The following is a 16416-nucleotide window of genomic DNA, read 5'->3' as shown; positions in this document are numbered from 1 at the left end:
TCGATGGAGGGGTGAAAATCTCCCAAGTCCCTGGCGCAGAACACAGGCAAGCACAAGGAAATTGCTTTCAGCTGATAGCTTCATTTTGGTTGACATTTATCAAGTGAATTACCCCTGTTCCTTTCTAATGTTTACTACTACCAGCGCCGCCTCTTGACGTACATGTGTGTGCATGCGTGCGTGTGTGACGGCGTTTGTGTGGAAGTTCTGGTGTGTCCTTTGGCCCTTCCGCACAAAAATATACAAGCCTAAATTAGTTCAGTAAACTTTTGATTTGATAGTCTGGCCTTTTATTCGCTGCTGGTGCACAGAACGAGAGATGCACACTGTAAACTTTAACTCACAACAAGCATTTTTACTGAAGGCATCAACGCCTGAGTCTTGCATGACAGAAATGCAAATGTGTGTGAGTTTTAAGACATGGAGGAGCATTTCCAATAAACGCTGATACTTAAATAATCAGAATGGGATGTTATGGAGAGTCTGTTGCAATGTGCTTACTGAATTTGGCTTTTTCTGTGTATCTCAAAGACCAAAGACCAAATACAAACATCACATATGACTAGTACAGCTTTTACTCAAACTGTATTGGAAAAAAAAAGAGCCACAATCTCTTGAGTGTCTCTCTCTCTCTCATCCTCTTTTTCTTCACTCTGCTCAATTTCCCTCTTAGCATCGTTCTACTTCTCAATAAATCTTTTCTTCATGCAGATTTTCTGTATTGCATTATTCATGTCTTTTAAGAGTAGCTCGTGACAGTGGTCGAACACTAGTTTACCAAAAAGACCTACACAGAGAGAGAGAATGTATATATGTGAGTGTTGGAGATGATTCCCCTCTGTTTGCTCTCTTCCCTTTGTGTTGCCTGTGATTACACCCTGAACATGAAGCAGCGGTGCTCCTGCTGCAGCTGAACCGCTGAGGAGGCTGCGTGGAGCCAGACGACGACAGAGCCGACCACTTCAGCAGAGACAGAATTGGATCGATCCCACACACACACATACTCCCTTCTCTTTGCTCTCTCTCTCTCCCCCTCTCTCTCTCTCTCTCTCTCTCTCTCTCTCCCCCTCCCTCTCTCTCTTTTCTCATCACCTCTGGAGTGTAAAGAGCATGAGAGTGTGAGAAGCCACCCTGAAGATCTCATCAAGGATTCAATCAGCGCGTGAATACCAAATTCACTCTCCTCTTTGCAATGTGATGATGGGGGGGAAACGACATATCAAGAGAGCCTGTCTGGAGCGAAGAAATCTCTGCATATGCAAATTGAACTTAAAATTTAAAATGGATTTGATGTTCATAAGAGTATCTCTGACCCTTTCACGAATGTAGTAACTGGCACTGAAGAAAAGAATATGTGCAGATTAGCCTATTAATATTTATAGATGTAATTGGTTGAGCTGTCTTGTTGCAGACCAAGTTTAGGCCCAAGCCAGGTGGGCACCCTTACTGCTTCTAACAGGGAAATGGCTGACCATTTTAGGAGGAAGCTGGATATCCTAATAATCAGGTAAACTAATACCGGGCGGTGAGAGCGTTTCCTTCCGCGTTAGTCATTCACAGAATTGCTCCTGTCTGGTCTGCTAGCCATTTTAACTCAATGGAACGTGCGATTTCCCCCTATCCTCCTCCCCACGTGCATTTAGAGAGTACCACACGGGCCCCTTTGGATAGCCTCTATACCCACGAGGAGGTTCCCCAACCATCACAGGGACCAACCAGACGCTCCAATACACACTTACACACACCTCCTGCTTCTCAAATCCGAACAAAGCGTTCCTCAGTCTAAAGTGGTTAAACTGTCATTTCAAATCGTCTGGACATCGTGATTACCGGCATGGGAGGAATTATATATTTAGCTTTATGTCTGTCGCCATTTCCTCCCCCCGCCCTGATCTGAAGTGACTAGCCAGTAGTGCCCTCGATATTACTATCTCTGAGGAGTTTAAACCTTCCCCCAGGAGACAAGTGTAATCAAGGGCTGCCAGCAGGAGAGAGAGAGGGAGGGAGGATGAGAGGTGCGGGTGGGTGGTGTCGGAGGCCTGTACTGATGGGATGGTGGAGGGAATGACAATGGACCCAATTTACAAATATGTCTTCATGTCTGAAGCCTTAAAAAACAAACATCTGTCCATCATGACATTTTTACATTTCATTTGATTTCATATCAAAAACTCTCCTCTTCTCCTTGACTCAACTAGTACAGGCATATTTTGCTTTATTGCTACAACAGATGAGATTTTAGAACATTTGATTAAGACACAGGAAATTGAATCATTTTCAGCACCTGCTTTTTCATCTTTTATTGAGGCCAAGAGTCATATCATCTCAAAATCAAAATGAAATAATAGTTTACTATTGCAGAAAGATTGCAGTTGTTTCAAATCCACTTTCTAGGAAGTGAGTTTGTTGAAACAAGACAGAGTAAGGCACTATATATATCAAGAGAAATTACACTTTACTTCATGAAATTCTTGCATCAAGTTGATTTATACTGTAATATACCTACAATGTCAGGTCACTTCAGGACTACACAAAAATTACTTGATAGAGAAGGTTTTTTTGCCAATTTACTGTAGTTCTGTGTAAACCAGCAAAATATATACCTGCTGTTCCTTCTGGATTAGTTTGATTCCTTGGACAGAAATTGGAATATTTTTCATACATTTTTTCCACAATACACTCCTAAAAACATTTGTCCCTCAGTAAATCCACACACCAGCCCCAGCCTGCAGGATCTCATCCATCCTGATGAAACTCATTCATCCTCTATAACGTCACCGCTCGCTCATAAATAAAAGTGACCGTTAGGAAAGCAGATGAACGCAGCCAACGGATTGGACAGGAAGCCTGTTAATCTGCAATCCAATCCGGCCTGAGTCTAGTGAAACCCAGCTCAGCTTGGCTGACCGAGGCCTGAGAGGAAGGAAGTGAAGGACTCAGGAAACAGTGTTCAGAGCTTTCACCAGTCATATCCATCACGGTGCATGGTGATGGAAGCATGTGCGTGCATGTTTGCATGGGTGTGTGTGTGTGTGCGTCCCTGTTTCACCAGTCGTATCCATCACAGGGCTCTGTCTCCAGGCCCGGGCAAGAGAGCTGGAGAGTCATTAGAGGGGCTGGGCTGCAGGCTGCAGCACTGCACTTTAACTAAACATCTTTTCCATAAAATAAATGCTTCCAGGTTACTATGGGTCTCAGAGAACCCAGGTCGCCGCGCTTTTGCTGCCACTCATCTGATCCCAATTACCAGTCAGACTGGGTCAGAGCCAGCGGAGAGTATGGATACAGACTGGAGTCGTGTGTTAGACTCACAACCCAAGTGTGCCATTCTTTTGGCTCAAATTGAGACATTGTCATCCTACCTTTGCCCCATCCTCTCTGCCCTGCCCCTGCAATGTGTACTCTGTAACTGAAATCTGTAATTTCATATGAACCATAACACAAATGGCCATAACTGGTTAGGTCTCTACATTGGCAGTTTTTTTGGTTGCAGAGATTGAAAATGCAAATATAAGCACAAGCCACAAGGCATGTATCTAACTGTTGAGTCACAGCATGGATTTTGCCACCATTTGAGATCCACTAGATACATTTGACCCTTTCCACTGTTTTTCCACATACTGATATAAGTTCATATGAAGACTTAAGGAGTCAGTATGCTTTAACTGAAGTGTTTATTAGTGTCTGAAACCCCCTCCCCCCACACTTTTCTGCTGTCATTAAGAGGAGTGGGGCTGCATCTGATTTTTTTTAAGCCGGCATTCACCCATGTCACCCAGCGACGTTAGAAAGTAAGCAAGGTTTGAACTTTTTTTCTTGGTTGCACAACTACTTATGTCATTTTTTGTACATACAAGTCATGGATGTCCAGAAAAAAATGTGCACTGTAATCCGTGCTCTACAACAGCAACACTTTTGCCCTGCAATGTGGTCAGGAGATACATCATACAAACTAGTCCATTTTGAAAAACAGGGAACTAATGTAGCAGACATACAAACTAGGCCCAGCAAGTTTATTTTTATGGCACCTTCCAACAACAAGGCATTTCAAAGTAATTTACATCCATCCATGTAAATCACTTGGTATGAATATTCAGCATTTTCTGTCTTATTCTTCGGCGTTGCTAAAACTGCAGTGCAATATGTTATCTAATGATATTACACCAATGTGTCAGGTCCTGTCCTGTCATTTCATGCAATGTTTTATCCTCTTTGTATACAGTCTATGTACTCCTTCCATCATCTGGTCATGTCATCTCATGTCATGTCATGTCTCACACACTTTTATTCCATCCCATTATCTCATTTAATATTACAAAACTTCATATTACACCATATGTATTATATTTTTTCCAGTCATGTCATTTTTGCTGTATATTATGCTCTCTTATGTTTTTCATTGACTCATAAAATCCAAAATGTGGCAAGTCTAGTACATGATATGTTGCACCTGGAATACATCTTTGTTGTTGTAAGATACAGCTACCAAGTGACAAACTTAATTCATAATTATCAGATGTTTTGTATCAGTGTGTCATTTTATGTAAAACCTCTCGGAGGAAGGAAATGTATTGATGCATATGAGCAGATTTTATGCTAGCAGTTTAGTATCATACTCTATAGTACAAAAACAAATACACAAATATAGAAAGTTTGCAGGCACTTCAGTACTTTGAATGCAAAACTTCTCTCTCTATCCAGCATGTTCACCACATTCACTCCAGTTGTGTTGAACATAAGACTGTAATCTGATCTTGTAAGAGAGGAAGAGTCGATCATGGTGATATATATGTGCTTGTGCATGCGTGTGTTTTTGTGTGGACACAGTGTGCATTTACATCCATACATTATTGAATAATTGTTTCCTGATGCTCCCCTCCTCCCCAGAATATTAATTACCAAATGATGAAACAGCCTCTTTGGTCTGTAAGGTTGAGGTTGAAGGAGGAAATGGGGGCCGCGCATGTAGGGGATCAGTCCTTTTTGATGGGGTTAACTCTCGTCTTGACTGTGTATGTGTGTGTTGTGTGTGTGGTTTGTGGTGCTGCTGAGAGGCAGGAGGGGGTGATGGGGATGGGGCAACACGTAGAATCGGCTGTGTTGGTAGAGTTAAGTTTCTGAGAAGCACTTTTCTCAGATTGAATGGACAACGAGAAAACTTTGGACAGCTGGATGTAGCAATTGCTGTCAGAGTATTGTATGGAACCAAATCTCTAATTAATAGATTTTGATTGGCTCCAAAGCAAAATATAAGCAGAAAGAAATGTTCAGACCTGTATTCAAATGATCATGTGTATGTGCTGCTGTTGCTGCTGCTGCTATTTTGACCAGGAGATATCTGTAGAAGATATTTTTCCAGTCTCAGTGTGGCCCTTTGAAGTTAAATAAAGTTAGATATACTAATATTTAAGAAAGCAAACAAATGTGAACACACAAACCAACTTCATCTGACTTAAATCTGAATGTGTTAGACATTCAGTCTCTGCAGCCTGGTCAGTTTGGTTGACTAATATTGGATACTATTAAGAGTATCACAGGGACCAAAAACTCTAGATACAACTATTTGACAGGAGACAGGAGAAGGTAAGATAACAAGCATAAAATAGACAATAACATACAATGCATACTATTATAATGAGGTAACGAAGCATAGATTTAGAGGAGAAGAAAAACATAAAAAGAGAAACCATTGAACCCATAGGAGTCTTCTCTTTTATCAGATGAAGACACAATTCTTCCTTTGACCTTTAAATTACAAGATTATCCACACAAGTAAACATTATCTGATGGGTCATTATCAACCAGTATCAGAAACCAACTGCATCTCCTGTACTGCATGGAAAGGAGGATGGCACCATCTAGTGAAAGTATGATGTAAGGAGTGAGGGTAACAGCATCATTTTCTAATTTTCTTTTCTTTTTCTTTTTTTAAAAACTTTATTTAGTCAGATACTCTTATTGAGATTGAGAACTATTTTTCAAGAGCTACCTGAGAACTAGAAACATTTCTGATGAGACAAGCACACAGTCGGCACATAGAAACAACACAAATAAGACCAGGCAGCCACAGTCAACAAATAAGAGTCAACTAAACCATCAGACAAGTGAGTTTGAAGATCTCAAAGGGAAATTATTTCATTTACAAGGTCCATTCTTCCTGTAAGCAGTTTTATCAAGAGTAGAGGGAGCACAAGGGATATCTAAGGTCAGTTACTAGATTTTACCGGAAGCTTTATTGAAGAACAGGATGAGATGATTTGTTCTTCTCTCTAAGGAAGTTATTGTACCCTTGTGATAAAGAGAGCGATGATGGCAACATTTGTCATTGCTGATTCAGCATTGTGTGCTTTGATTTAAAAAAAACTCAACTCATAATCTACATTTTCAGTATCTGTCACCCCTGTTTTCCTTGAAATGTGACTGTTAAAGTTTTCATTGACAGAAAACGGTGGCTGTCATCAGTTCAATTCCTGTTAGTTAAAAAAACATTCCAATAAAAAAAAAAACATTCCAACAGTGACCAATGTCTAATAATAGTTTTCATGCTTAGAAAAACTACCTAAAGATCCTACAGATGTTTGTCAGCCCACTCTTGCATCATAAACCACTTCTCATCAATCCATCTCTTTATTCCAGTCACCTTCTTCAAAATATTGCAACACATACAAAATGGTATTCCCCATGATTCAGATTTCTGAATCTTCAAATCTGTCAGTCACGATAACAACCAACATATTTTACTGTACCTCAATGAACTAAGCCTTGATTTAAGTATTGATTTAAGCCATGGGAGAAACTTAAATGAAACCTAACCATGCCCCTGCCAATAGCTAAAGACAGGAACACACTGCCAAAATTCACTAGAAACTTAGCATTTCCTGTTCCTCTTATGTAATGCTGAGTGATAAAGATTCCCCTACTGACTGTATGAATTCTTTTATACAGTGAACTGTATCACAGTTCCCCACAGTCAACATTCACACAGCTGGGACTGCAGATTAAATGATGTATAACTTAACTTCATAAACAAAGTGGAAAATCTCATGGTGAACAAAACAGTGTTAGCATGAGGTAATGATCCTGCTTTTTTCAAAATAGACACAATCTGTTTGAATTGGCATTTCTAATAATAAATATTGTAATATAAAACAATATATCTGTAGATAACAATACTTAAATTGTTGTTTTGTACACTTATCTTTAACATAAAATAAATGATAACATAACCCTGATCATTCACCTGATTTCTCTTTTGAGGGGAATTTACCAACGCAATATGTTGCTGTGACCCAGATTATCAATACCTTTGCTTTTACAACTACACATAACAACATAAAACAATCCCTATCATTATTTAAATGATGTTTAGCACAGTTAGGTTTTAAAATGTGTTTGTAATGTATAGAATAAATACAGTAAATAATGAAAATTAGACAAATACTCTCAAGACAATGGAGTATAAACAGCAAAGACTTATCACCTTCTACCAAAGCTACCTGGTTAGATTATATAAATAAACAAATAAATATATGAAATGATAAAGAGTTAAATAGAGCAACACCAGCATTAATCTAGAGTCACATTTAAGGCAAAGTCCAACAGCTCTGTTTTAATCTCTACCCAGGAAGTGTTAACTGTGTATCTGCTAAATGCTTCACTGAGTCTGCAGCTGGTTATTAACTTTATCTGCACGGGGTGTCCTGGTGGCTGGCAACATCTGTCTGCTACATCTGTAAATGTAATTGTTAAGACAAGAAAGTGAGAATGAAACAAACAATGAGCTGAAAGGTGCTAAAACGCTCCATAGAGTCTGACTCTAGATTCTGGGAACTGCAGAGTTGAGTTTAATAATGGAAAGATAGATTAGTACAGCTCCCCAGTTACAGTCAGCTTTTTGCTTTAACCTGATTTCTTACCCCAGAAAACCCATATTGCATCACTGGCAACTTTTCTTATGGCCAAACTGGTCCAATGTGGTATTTTCATGCCACAGAGTGTTATCTTTAACCAAAACCAGTCTTTTTAAAATCTATTAGGTCATTCTTTTACCAAGTATTTAACATCATATAAAGCATGTGTAGTTGCTACTGCCTTTATATGGCAACAAAATAACAGAATGGAAAATGACATGCTGTGTTAGGTTATGTTTTCCTCATCGACTGACTGTTTGAAATGTTTTCCTGAAACCAGTATGAGCCTGACCATCATATCCCCTTACCTGAAACATCTGTCTACCACAACAATTATCTGTCTACCACAACAATCATTTGCAGGCTGGTCTACAGTTAGTCTTTCACTTGTCAATTTATTAGGTTATTGTAGCGGATTTGTATAGTTATTATTATTATAATTAATCACTCGTTAAAAGGGGCACCACCGGACGTAAGATCCGGAAGTTATGATTATTCAATTCGGATTAATTAAATAACCATAACTCAATTAAATAGATTTGATTAAGGCAAATTTGATGAATCAGTCAAATATCTTTAGGCTCGTGAATTCTAGGCGTCAGGGAACTTTTTGTGTATTTAACCAGAAATAATTTGCACACGCACACAGTTTGTCTATGATACTAACAGGCTATTTATTTAAACACATGAATTAAGCAACAATAGATATAGCGTCATGAAACATATGCACGCATATAACGTCAAAGAGGTAGGTTAATTATGCTCAGCGAAGGTTAATAGCGACTCAAACTCATGATGCAGCAGTGATGACTGAACAGTCTAAAATCTTAAACGCTATTTAAAGCTACTCTGTCGATATTAAAATTATGAGGCAGTTGAGTTGGAGGGGTCAGCTACCACTTATCACCAGCCTGTTATGAGGTGTAAAAGAGTACCCTACTTTTGCAGCAGATTTGCGGTTCACCAACCACGATGGAGTCGCGTTCACGAAGCCCAGCGGGAGATCAATCTCGATGGCCTTAGTCAGCGGGGATCCTTCTGGGTCGGTGTCCGGTTCTCAGTGAGGCTGGCTCTTGGGCGTGCCGGTTCTGAGGCTGCTTCTTCTGGAGCGGGTCTTCAGGCGGTGGAGACACGATGTTCTGTGGCTGACTCAGTTATTTTCTTAACACCTCAGTTATGGCTGGGTCTGGTCTCTTGACCTCAGCGTGAATTACTGAGAGAAAAAGTCTGTTAGGCTTGTGATGAGCCTTGGAGTAACTGAGTTAAATGAGGTTTGCTGTCTGAGTCCGAAACGGACAAAGGTTGAAGCACGTGGGCTTTTAGGAAAAGATCAAAAAGGTAAATAAACTACGCTGGGATAATCAAAAAGGCAGCGACGTTAACTGGAGTACGACTGATTGACTTATAATAAAAATCAAGGATAAAGGCACAAAAGAAAAATGCTCTAAACTGCAAGATTACAAAAGAAAGATTAACTAATAGAAAAGTACTAAGAGATTATAAGCGAGCAGCAAGGAGCTAAAACAAGAAAACTAGAGTAAAGAAAAAGAAACAAGAGAAGACAAAAAAACAAGAGAGAGAAATTTTCAAAAACAGGCGCTTTTGTCCTCTGGGGGAGGACGGTTACGCCCACTCTTGGGGTGTGTGAGCAGATCCCACCTCCTTGAGGGACAGTCAGAGGATTGTCTTCGATCCTAATTGAGATGCTAAGATCTAATATTTAATTTCTCATCACTGCTGTCTCATCAGTACGAGGGAAATAAAAATAATCCTTCACCCTAATACAGGCATGACAGATATGAATTGGGATAACATTTATATATATTCTTAGATTCCAATCCCACAATAAAATTGAAACATGCATGTTATTTAAGAAATGATTACGATGGCTTTCTGATCTTACCAAATACAATTATGCTGATCTTATGTTAGCAGAGGTAACAAATTTTACTCAAATCATAACTTCTAGATTCCTGTTGGATTCTAACACTGTTTGTAGTTGCCAAAATGATATGAAATTTGTCGGGATAACATAGACATCAAATAAATGTAAAACAGAAATATCATGTTACAGGGATCACATTGTTCATTAATAAATGGGTAATATGTCATTTTAAAGTCATTAGGTTGCATTGAGGGAAGAATTAAGGGTTCATTTGGAGGTTGGAAGAACAAAAGGTTGTTTCTCTTTTAAGTAACACATGTTATCTGTGACTTCACATGTGAGTGATAAGTTTAGATTTAGTATATAAGCAAAGGAACCAGACCCCTGGGTAAAAGTTCGTTGGGGTCGTAAAAGGGTTCTTCTTCAGCTTTTTCCCCCAAAGATTATACCTCATGACAGGAAAAATGGCTGAAAGAAAACAAACCAGCTCCTTCATGTAGAGTGAATTGTCAATTTTACGACCCTCATAAAAAGGGATCGATGCATTCCTTTTGAGCCTGGCCCTTCTCTCTCTCTTCGGATCAGCCTCATGTTACATTCCCCCACTTTGATTAGGGGATGCTGGTCCAGGATCGTCGAATCAATTGATGAGGACATGGTGGGCTGATGAAGAAGGGTTAGCTGGTGCACATCATCACAACAGGCTGGTGATTGCTAAATACCTATTCTTAAGATTCGACCTTGGTAAGCTCTGAGGTGGGAACAATACTAAACTTAAGGAGAGAAAACAAAAAGTAGTTAACTGAGGGTATAGGCATTACTAATACTAACACACTTCATCTATTACGCTAAATCTAAATTTCTCTAGGGTCGGTTGGTGTTAGTCGAGATAATTTGTTAAATCGTCAGTACACCTAGCAACCTGGTATTGAAGGAGTCTATAACGTTTAAGGAACAAAAAGGTTATGACAAATGTTAGGAGGTATCCTAGGGTGTAAGCTAAGTGTGCTTGTAGGGGAGTGATCATTTCAGAAGTGGCTGTGGCCAAAATTTCTTCTACCAGTGAGAGGGGAACTAAATAAGGGGGAATCCTACCAGTAGCCAAACTATCAATTGAAGACATTGTATCTCTCAGCAGGTCTGCCATCAACATAGTGACTAACTGTGTATGAGCATGATCCACCTCTAGTATGTTCCCTAAGGTGCTTACTGTACCTAAGATTTTACTCAAGGTGTTGCTTTGTGCGTTTAACCCAAAAGTTTATTCCTTGTAGAGTCTTGCCAAACATCCTCAAATCTTCCTTTACTCGGTTCATGACACACTGCTGAGGGAATTGACAAATTGATTAGTGTAACCCCCACTTAGTACTTGACTCGTGAAGGGGACTTACAGATACAATCCAAAACATTCAAGAGACAACAGTTCTATTGAGAGAGAGTGTTGCCTGTACCCAGGGATAGTAGTCTATTCGTTACTACGTATCGAGCTGTAGGTGGTTAGACGGACTATAAAACAAAGAATGTGATTCTACTGACTATATGGATCGCTTGGTACCGTTGCTTTCGTCTATTTGTGGGTGAACGGTACCTGCTTTGGTCGTTTTTCTTTTCTATTTAGGACTTAACTGGGACATTGTGGTCCCCTGTAAGTCCCATGGGGGTTTTGTGTGGTTTGATCTGGTTGTGATGGACCCATTTCAGGATCGATTCTTTTTTTCTTTTGTTAACTTTAATCTGATATACGACGGGGGAGAGTTTTCGGTGATGACATAGGGTTCTGTCCAGCGGGGGAAGGGCATGCAGGCTCTCTTCCCTGTCCCGGTGCTAGATGATCCAACGGGTTGAGCAAAGATGTAGTACCACACTTTGTCCCCCACTTGGAGTTCATCGTACGACGCCTTTTTGTCGTAATAGGTTTTTCGCCCTTCCGCGCTCTCGTTTGAGTGTTTCTGCGCAAAAGTGGAAGTGGCTCGGAGGTGTTTGATGTAGTCTGTTACATCTTTCCGCATGTGTGGCCAGTACGCTACTTCTTTTAGTGTGTTATAAATGGCTATGTTTCCTTTGTGGTCCATACATGGCGAATCATGGGCATACTTGAGCATCACCCCCCTGTGGTGGCGAGGGACCACGAATGTAAGAGAGTTGGGCGCGTCGGCAGCATAAACCAAGATGCCCTTGACGGTCTTCAAGTTGGCACGTACATCAAAGAGTGCCTGTAATTCGGGAATAGACGAGAAATCGTCTGCTGAGAAAACGTTGGCAGAGGGGTTAGACAGGAAGGCCACCATCGACTGAATAGCGGGGTCGGCCATTTGTAAGGACACAAGATCAGAATCAGACAGTGACGGAGAAAGAGACACGTCCGCCGACGTGGGCGAGGTGCCGGAGGGTGTAGTCGGCGTCACAGTAGTCTGTGAGCAGGTTATGGTGTAAACCGCAGGGTTGGGTGGGTGGGAAAGAAAGTTAGTGTCGTGTGGGAAAGAAATGGGCAGGGGCTGGCGGACCTGGGCCCACATCACTAGTCGCTTGTAATCGATTAAAGGTTCAAATCGATTAAGAAAGTCTTGGCCAAGGAGAAGAGGGATGTGTTCGAGATTTGACACATAAACCGGATGAGTGAGACTCATTGGACCTATGGTTATGTGTATCAAAGCCCAGGCCGAAAGAGTGGTTCCCTCAAAGGCGTATGGTTGAACTTTCAAGGAACAGGTTTGGAGTTTTAAGATTTTACCAGAGAGACGGGTGAATGTTTGCAACTGGTCAAAGAGCGAGGATGATATCAAGGTGATATCGGCTGCTGGATCAATCAGCGCTTCATGTTCCAAGGTGTCTTCCAGCTTTAAAGAAAGGTAGAGCTTTTTCGCGACCCCCCTTTTTGTTAAATGGCCCAAGAATTGTTGGACCGGTGGTTCAACTGGGAAGACTGTAGCGTCGTCCTGGGACGGCCGGTCTCGGGGGCTAGGCTGGACAACCAATACAGTGCTGGGGGGGGAAGATTGTGCATTTCCCTCGTTGTCTTGGCCTTCCCCCTTGGGGTTGTCAGACTGGGAGTCAGGACCGTCGGTTATGACTGAGTCAGATTTGACCGACATGGTGAGGATGTCAGCCTTGTCTTCCCCTTTTTCTTGCCTTTTGTGGCGCATGTGTTGAATTATTTCATATTCTTCTTGGCTGAGGTCGGAGGTAGTGAGCTTGGCTTCATCCTCCTGTCTCGTGCCTTCTCTGAGTGTTTCCTGTTTGAACGGCTGTAATGGCCGTCTATCGCATGGGGCAAAATCCCGACGTCTGGGGTGTACTCTTTCTTGGTCATCACGAAATTTAGAGTTTTCGTGAAAAGAGACAGAGCTTTGATGGTGGTTTGAGTCCCTGGAATATCGTTTTGACTCATTCCTTTGGTGACCCCGCGATCGATTGGACCAGGCTGGTCTATTTTGGTTCTCAAACGGTTGTGGCCAGGACTGGTTTGATCTTCCTTTGGATGGGGGGTCCTGGGGATTGTGTGCAACCTTTTGTTGGTGCGCTTCGCTTGGGGCTCCCTCTAACTCCAAGGACAAGTACTTAGTGTCAAGGGCCAAGACTGAATTTGGCTCCTGGGTTTTAGACTGGTATTGTCTTTGTTTTTCAAAACCCAGACTTGCAAGTTCGCGCAGCTGTTGTATGGTGGAGGTGCGCGGGTTTGCCATGACTCCAAGATGATGGCTAGTACCAGGGTGGAGGTTTTGGATGAAGAGGGTTTTGAAGTTCAAGTCTTCCTCCATTTCGGGTTCATTTCTAGAACCAAAGTAGGCCTGAAGAAGGCGTTGGTAGAACTGTGAGGGGGGCTCATTTCGCCCCTGTTTGGTGATCATGGCAACGCTTAAGCCAGATCGTGAGATGGGGTCTGAGAACTCCTTCTCTAGGGCCTGTCTAAGCAGGGCATAATCCCTCCTGACGTGGTCGGGCTGTCGTTCGAGGAACCTGTTGACAATGGTATTGGAAGTTATTTTGATGAGATATATACGGTGGTTCGAAGTCGCGTTGGGAAAGTCTCGCAAGTAGAACTCGATATCTTTCAAGTACATGGCGACGTCATGGGAACCACTGGGACTGGGTTCAAAGCGTGTTAGATTGCGTGCAATCTTATCGAGGTCCCTGTCCGAGGGGCCTCGAGCACGAGGATAGTCTTGCGGAGTATAGGCACACAGATGGGAAGACCCTTCTGGGTGCAAGGAGTATCTGTTAGCTCCAAGAGGAGTTGGTGTATATGGTGCGGGGTACGATGGTGACCCCCTACCATGATCTCTCCAGACAGGGGGATCCTGAGACTTCTCCCTGTAGGGAGTCTCGACGAACGCGTTTCGTCGGGTCCGATTTACTTCAAGAGAATATGGCGGTTCTTCTTTGGGTGTAAACCCTTCAACCTGCCGATTATTCCGTTGTCGGAGGGCTTCTTCGGTTTCACTCCGGGCATGGTTCAACTCTAGTTGGAGCTGTTGGTTCTGTTCCTCTATATCCCTCGCGTCCAGCTCGTAGACTTGGTTTTGGGAGCGTAGGGTATCTACTGCGTTCGTGGCTCGGCGAAGCGCGGCTCGGGACTCATCGTAGTCTCTACTTACCTTTTCGAGCTGTGCCTCGGCCTTCTTTAGCTCTTTGTCGCTAAGGAAGAGCGTGTCCGCTAGCCTAGCGTTCTTCGACTTCCATTCCTCCTTCTCATTCGCCCATTCCTCCCTTGCGGCAATGAGCTCCGACACCTGAGTGGCTAGTGTCTGTTCGCGAGCATGGGCGTGTTCCAGGGATAGGTTAGAACTCTCCAGCAGGTGTTGTATCGTACCTCTCTCACTTCTTATCTGTTGGAGTTGTTGGTTGCGAGCAGCTAACACACCTTTGGCTCGTTCAGCCTGCTCGCGGGCGTGTCGGACTTGGGCTACCGTTATGAGCGCTATGTGCCCTAACACTTTAGCTAACGCTTTGTCCTTGGGCAATTTGGCCGAATTCTCCTGGATCAAGGTGTCTAACATCGACTCGAGTGCAGGAGGTGCGGCATCCAGGATGTCAGTAGCTTGGCCCGGCATCGTATTGTTGGTGAGTTCTATTAGCAAGTTCTCTAGGGTGTTTAGAGGGTCTGCCATGATGGAGCCTTCCGGGGTGGACGTGGCGTCCACGGTTAACTCCTCAACTTCAGACATAAGGTTGATTTGGTTAGATCAATTGATGTCCTGGATTAGTTTTGTCAAGTTAATCGATGGCAATTGGACTAGAGTAATTTCTAAGGTACAAAAATAACTTGCTTTGGATGTACAAATTAAAATTGTGACCTGTGTGTTATCTTTTGCTGTTTAATTATCAGGCTAGTGAGGGTTATCGTTTTCTGCTGAGTTTACAATAACACGCAACACAGAACAAACAAAAAAAAAACAACAAACAGACCAAGAGGCTGAAGGGATGTTAACCTTACAGTTCTATGGGGATTGGCCTATTAGCTGATCACCTTTACTGTGTTAAGATGTATTCTTTTAGTTTTGACAATTAAACTCTTAACTTTATTGTTGTTTGTTTTAGTAGTAACTGTAGGTAACAAGTTCTATTCCTGATACATAGTTGTACCATTAAGTTATGCCAATAAACAAGTATGTCTGGTTTGTTATGTGTACAGTTACTGTCTAGTTACCTTTAGGAATAAGGGAAGAGAGAGAGGAAAAAAATTCAATGAGAGAAACACAAAAAAAAAAAAATCTTTTTTTTTTTTTTTTTTTTTCAATCAAATAAATTAAAATAAAAATTATTTTAATTAATTTCCTTTTCGAGTAATAAACACAATTTGTCTTCAATTGAATAAAAATAAAAATTTTAATCAAAAAAAATTATTTTATTTTAATTGATAAAATTTTTCGAATTATAAACCAAATTTGTTTTCCATTAAATGTAGAAGTGACCAGGAACAGTTAGTACATCTGAGGTGAACAGCGGAAAAATCTTTTAGAATTAAGTTTGGAGCTAATGATACTAAACAGCAGTTACTTTTATTGAGCTAAGGGAATTACACTGTGAACATGAGATTGTCTTACAATAGTGATTATACTATGTATTAATCTTAAACAAGTTTCAGGTAATTAGAATTTAGAGAAGAAAATTATGTTACTCAATCAATTACTGTCAATTTTAACTTGATTTGAATGTATTGGTTACAATTTTATAAGCTTCTTATGACGGATGAAGGTTTGCATAAAAGGGACATTCAAATTCAGTTAACCAAATCAACCACCAGATGTCGCTGCAGTTTTTTTTTTTCTCTGGATATGGAGCGACGGAAGCGGAAAGGAAAGGGAAGGGCGGTGACGTCAAGGCTGACGCTTTTTGGCTACGCCCACTGAAGGACTTGCTCGCGCTGGCACAAAAATGGCTATTTCGCCCTCAGACACAGGCAGCAACACTCTCCTCTCAATGACCTGGCATGAACTCTCAAACAAAAGGCGGCGAGGCAGAGAAAGCCTCCAGTTTTGAACGGTTTTCCGCTCGTCTTAAAGCACAGTTGCAAAGCACTATCTCAACTCTTTTCCCTCGACAGTGTGGAAACCGTAGCACAGTATTACCGTATAACAACGTCTGTCAAGACTTTACTTTGATATAAAACAATTATCAGTC

Source organism: Scomber japonicus, chromosome 19 (genome assembly GCF_027409825.1).
Source record: "Scomber japonicus isolate fScoJap1 chromosome 19, fScoJap1.pri, whole genome shotgun sequence".
NCBI classification, from domain to species: domain Eukaryota; kingdom Metazoa; phylum Chordata; class Actinopteri; order Scombriformes; family Scombridae; genus Scomber; species Scomber japonicus.
Note: the sequence above shows the minus strand (reverse complement) of the source record.